This window comes from Triturus cristatus, chromosome 4_1 (assembly GCF_964204655.1).
Source record: "Triturus cristatus chromosome 4_1, aTriCri1.1, whole genome shotgun sequence".
Lineage (NCBI taxonomy): Eukaryota > Metazoa > Chordata > Amphibia > Caudata > Salamandridae > Triturus > Triturus cristatus.
Window position 1 is genome coordinate 291,165,298 of NC_140585.1, and position 6,000 is coordinate 291,171,297.

The following is a 6,000-nucleotide window of genomic DNA, read 5'->3' on the forward strand; positions in this document are numbered from 1 at the left end:
TATTTTGCTGTTTATGATGACATAAAAAACTAAATAAATACATTAAAAAAGGTTTAAAAAATAGGATTTCCACTGATTCAATTAGAAATGTATATATACTTTAAGACCTCATCAAATCTTCTATTGTAGTGCGGGATAGCACAGACCAGATGGGGCAAACACATAAATTTGGTGCCCATCTTTATGCTACTCTAATGCAAACTTATTAAGCCAAGCCAGACTTTACAGTCCCTTTTATGCTTAAGACCAGGAGGTTAGTTTCGCATATTCTGATTTTGAGTTTGCTTGATTCGCAATAATCACGCAGAGGCTCCACGGAATGCTTTAAACCATTAAGTGTGGAACTTAAGTAGTGCTGTATCCATAATAAAAACCCAGTCTGCCATAAATAGATTTAATAGAATTGGGGAATGCATGCAATCATAATTTACTCGCGGGTAGCAGAAACCCTCTTGGTGGTGCCATGGAACCATACTTAATGGACAACTACCCAATTAGATTGGTACAGTCTCAAGATTCCAGATAATAGATCAGAGGGGATTACCTAAGGAACGTAGCTTTTCCCATGGATTAAGTTGATTAATAGGTAAAAAGTAGTCTTTCAATCAGCAAAATAAAGGGGGCACTTTGTCAGTGGGTGTCAAAATTGTCAAACCTTGAACCACCATACAATTTTGCAAAGTAGAACAAGATTTCCTTAAAGTGGTTATACAAATTGAAGCCGAAACCCAATATCCTAGGCGTGGACTGATCGATCGGGTAAGAACCTTAGTAGATAGGCAGGGCATGGTCGATAAGCAATTAGTTCCTAGGCACATACCCTAACTCCTTTCTCAAAGCTAAGAACCAGTGCCTAACCTTCATGTAGTGCCTTACAGCAGAGAACCTTAAACACAGGTTTCTGTACCCTGATCCACTATAGCAGGTTTCCCCTTCAGCAGAACACTGACAAGTCAACAGCCAGAAATTCCTTAACTTTCCAATAAATTGTAGTATATCAATTTTGGTTCATCAGGATTCAAGTGCTACCACTGGTCTGATCTCATCAAAGGGTTGAAAATGGCCCTTACTATCTGGGTTCCGGAGTTATACTGTCCACATTCATAGCTCTCCTAGGTCTCTTGATCTTTATTTGTCGAATAAAGCTTTGCCATAAACCTAACCATTTGTTGGTTGTGTTCACTTCACAATCCTTTGACAAAAAAATGATCACCAGCTAACTTGATTTTTAGAAAACGTGTCATCAAGTCAAACCGCACAGGCATATCCCCACATGACCTGCTGTTCAGCATTTTATAATGATGGAAAATGTAGAAATCAAGCAAGGACTTCCCTTGTCCATCCATCTTTCTTTCTCTAAACTACTGATTTGGCATTTCCAAAGCCTCATCATAGCCGACACTTAAGGGACCGATCTCTATATGGCCAGTCATTTTGCCACTATAATATCCAGTGATTAAGTTGAAATATCTGGCTATTCTTGCGAAAGTTAGTCTGCATTGCTCTCAATCTGCACTATCAGATCAGTTAAACTCCCTCTAACAGCAAACACATGTTAAAGATTATGATATCTACAGAACCTCACAGTTTCACATTGTTCTGGTGCATTTTAATATAGTAGCAATAGGACTGTTCGACATTTATCACCAATTTAGCTGAAGTGTTGCCTAACTATGGCAGTGCACCAACAAGGTCACCGCTCGCTCGAACCATAGTATTGCCAAGAACAGAAACATAATAAAACCCTGTAACAATATTGACTCAGTTAAATACGTATCCTGGTTTAAAGTATCTGAAAATGGTCGAACCATTTTTCCACATACTTATTATTTAGACATTGCTAGATTAATTAAAAATTGAATGATGCCACTGCTTCTGGAATTCAAAACACCTTATCCCTACCTAAAGTACACACAAATGTATCTTCTGTGTTATATTAAAGAGGTACCATCACAATAAAAATTACTGACCTACAACCATATAATAGGGCCGATTTATTTTTTTTCATGAAGGAAAACACCGTTTGTCGAAATACCTTCGCTACAGAATGCATTTTTCAGAGTTTAATAAATTAAGCAGACTTAGGTCACAAATAATCTTTTATTGGGCTTTTTCTTACACACTAGCTGGACTTTTCAGAGATACAAGTACAGACCAATGCAAGGAGTAGAGACTGACTCATTTGCATTAAGTGTTGAGATATTTGAGTCCATTGTCATCTTTTACCTAAAGAAGGTCTATTGGTTGCTCCCCCCCTTCAAATTAAGTGTAGATGACTGTACTTTAGTAAAGTTGTAACGAGTAACATTGAGATTTTATTTAAAGAAATATTGTGTGCGAGACATTCAGAACCAAAACGGTTGTGGTGTTATTTCAGGAGTGTTACCAATCACATATGCATCATATTTGGAAGCCATGTGGCAGGAATCACTGGACAAGTAATGCTTATACAGCTTGTATGCGGGAAGACACTCCTTTCCGAAATAGAGAGGGCAAAACAACTGAAGAACTTGTGTTAACTAACAACTGTCACGTAACTGGACAGTTGTAGGAACTTATGGTATAAATAACGAAATATAAACGTGCCTATTTGGGATCTACGAGGCTCTCCCTCCTACTATTCGCCACCTCAGATCCATGAAGAAGGCTACTAATTTTCTAACTGCTCTTAACTGTGCCCCCTGTGAGGGGAATATAGATTATTTGCTTTAGCACAAGTTGGAAGAGTAAATAAAAATAGTGGAAAGGTCTCCAAAGTCCACAGAGCGTGCCGGAACTCAGAACGCCATAAAATAAATCTAGAATGAGAATAAGCGAAGGCAAACGTGTGCACATAACTCAGGCTCCCTTAGTAATTTGACATAGCAGACACATAGCCACTAAGAGGCACGTTTTCAATTCCCTTGCTATTTGCGGGTAGGTCGAAACATTTTCTAAGACATTCAAAGTAATTATGCCAAGTTCTATGAAATTCAGAGCCAAAGCCAACATATTCATCGTATCCGTCAGGAAAGAAAACGTTTAAGTACACAGCAAGTGAAACACATATCACGTACCTATGATAGGTTAGAGGGCGCCCCCAATCGATCCAATGTTGCTTCGCAAGCAATCCCACAAAGCGAAGAGTCTGTACGCAGCACTTGTGTCAGGTCTGCTAATGTCCAGCGAACGCTAACTATATCACAACCAGCAGTGGGGATCATTTCTATAGACACTCACCCCGGATTGGTACGGAATGCCTCAAGTTGCCCATCTCTGTAGCTCCCACACTGGCGTAGTATACGTAAGGTTCAGTAACTCTAATGTGTACAGCAGGCTGGGACGGGGAGAGCACTGCAACGGCTGAAGGGACCGGGCCCGCTGCGGTGTTAATGCTTGTGCGAGAACGCGGCTCCCCGGTGCCTGTCAGTGCTTACGAGACCAACCGGGTAACCAGGGTTCTGGTTGAAGGCAAGGGTGGCCTCTAGCCCACACCACAATCCGTTAGCTGACGGGCTTCCAACTCTTACCTGTCTCTTTCAGTGAGCGGCATCCGCGCCTGAGACAGCTGGAGACCCATGCGAAATATGGACCGCTGCTGGTGAGGCTTCCGCCGACCACAGCCTCCCGGCCTGTACCCTGCGTCAACAGCGCGTCGCTTCCTGTGGCCCCTCCAGCGCCCAGTCCAGGGTACTGCGATTCTGGAGAGAAGCCTTCTGTGTATGAAAGCCACCCGGGCTGTATAGTACGTCACATTTTTAGCGTTTTTTTGTCTGTTGGTCTTCTTGTGGGGTAATACCGCACACCATCCGTTCCCTTAAGTTGTAACTAGCGCATACCGCGCTGACAGATAGGCGTTCAGTTAGTGTAATCTACTTCTCCTTCTGCTCGACGCCCAAAATTACTTCTAAGTATACCTTATGACTCCGCTGATGTGGTCCGTCGGCTAAACTGCCAACTTTGGTGCTGGAAACCAGAGTTCGAGCCTCGAGGTCGCGTCCTCATCCTGAGTCTGGGCAAATCACTTAATCTCCCCGTGCCTGAATGTGTAATGTAAATACGGTGCTCATGTAAAGTTCTCCAATACCTTCGGGTCGAGTTCGCGCTGTATGAATATACAAAAAAAAATTAGGCATTTTTTTCTTTAACCCCTTAGTTGCTAGGCCTTTACCCCCCTTGTGCTAAGCCTTTTTTTTTGGCTATTTGGGGTAGTGCGCGCTTAGGCCCCTGTAACTTTGTGACCACATAAGGTATCCACGCCAAATTTGCGTCCTTCTTTTCCAACATCATGCGGGTTCTAAAGATACCCAGGGTTTGTGGATTTCCCTGGAGGGGTCCCAGAAATTACACAAAATTCAGCAAAAATTTTTTTGGGGGGGGGGGGAATTGGAAAAACGGGCTGCAAATGAATGCGTCTGGGTTTTTCCCTGCAAATGTTATCAAAAAAGGGTTTAGTGGGGCTAAAATCAACATTTCCCCAGCTTTTAGGGAATGACAGACTTTTGTCAGAAAACCAACAATTTTTACACAGTTTTGGCATTTTTCTGGGACATAGCCTATATTTGCTATTTTATGTGCTTTCAACCTCCTTCTAGTTAATGGTAGAAATGGGTGTGAAAGTAATAATGGATCCTGGAAAGCTATACATTTTAGAAAAGTAGACAAAATTCTGAATTCAGCAAGGGGTCATTTGTGTAGATCCATCAAGGTTTCTTGATATGAAACTAACAGTTAAATATATGAAAAATTGAAAATTAGTTGAAAAAAACAGCCTTTTGTGTCAACGTTTTGACCTCTAACTTCTTCTAATTATGACAGCTCTTTGAAAGCAATATACCGTTACATCCGCTGGACCTTCCTGGTTGTGGGGATATATAGGACTTGTAGGTTCACCAAGAACCCGACGAACCCAGAGTCAAAAACTGAGCAGCAATTTGCAATGGTTTTTTATTATGTTCCGGGTATATAGCAATTATTGTGGGAAAATGTATACATGGAAAAATCAGTATGAAAGACAACTATGTATTTCTGCAATGAGAACAAATTATAGAGTTTAGAAACAGAACATATTTGCACATTTTCGAAATCGGGAATACTCATACTAGCATGTGAATTATCGGTCATGTTTCAAAATGACTTCTTTTTTACACAATGTCTTTCATTTGGAAGGCAGAAATGCATAAAAAAGCAATAGGTAATAACAGTTGCTTTACAAATCTGAATTACCCTAAGTCTCCCGATAAAAATGGTACCTCACTTGTGTGGGTAAGCATAGTGCCCACGACAGGAAATGGCTCAAAACCCAACGTGAACACACCACATTTCACAATGAAAATTTACCCTTTTTTTGCGAAGTGTCTAGCTGTAGTTTTTGAACACTACCTCTGCCGGCACCTAGGGAAACCTAGCAAACCTATACATTTTTCAAAACTAGACACCCAGGGGAATCCAGGATGGGGTGACTTGACTGCCTCCCACCAGGTTCTGTTACCCAGAATCCCTTGCAAACCTAAACAATTGTCAAAAAAAAACATTTTCTCCCTATTTCTGTGGTGGAAAGTGCTGGAATCTGCGTGGATCCACAAATTTCCACCCACCCCGCGTTCCCCAAAGTCTTCCGAGAAAAATGGTACCTCACTTATGTGGGTCGGCCTAGTGCCCGCGACAGGAAACGGCGCAAAACGCAACGTGGTCACACCTCAATTTCGCAGTGAAAAATGACCCTTTTTTGGCAAAGTGTTTAGCTGTAGTTTTTTAACCCTAGCTCTGCCGGCATCTAGGGAAACCTAGCAAACCTATACATTTTTAAAAACTAGACACCCAGGGGAATCCAGGATGTGGTGGCTTGACTGCCTCCCACCAGGTTCTGTTACCCAGAATCCCTTGCAAACCTAAAAAAGTGTCCAAAAAACACATTTTCCCCACATTTCTGTGGTGGGAAGTTCTGGAATCTGCGTGGATCCACAAATTTCCACCCACCCCGTGTTCCCCAAAGTCTTACGAGAATAATGGTATCTCACT

General features: G+C 41.7%; 1 protein-coding gene across 3 annotated transcripts in view; it reads right to left on the reverse strand.

The window, feature by feature from the left end:
• DUSP16 (dual specificity phosphatase 16) overlaps positions 1–3,703 on the reverse strand; it is a 402,719-nt gene extending 399,016 nt beyond the window's left edge. The window contains exon 1 of one of the 3 annotated variants that reach the window (XM_085652099.1): positions 3,510–3,703. The gene's annotated coding sequence lies outside the window, so the exon portion shown is untranslated. Of the gene's footprint in view, positions 1–3,056 lie in introns of all 3 variants that reach the window. The other 2 variants (XM_085652100.1, XM_085652102.1) reach the window with 2 other exon arrangements.
• Positions 3,704–6,000: the final 2,297 nt, after the last annotated feature.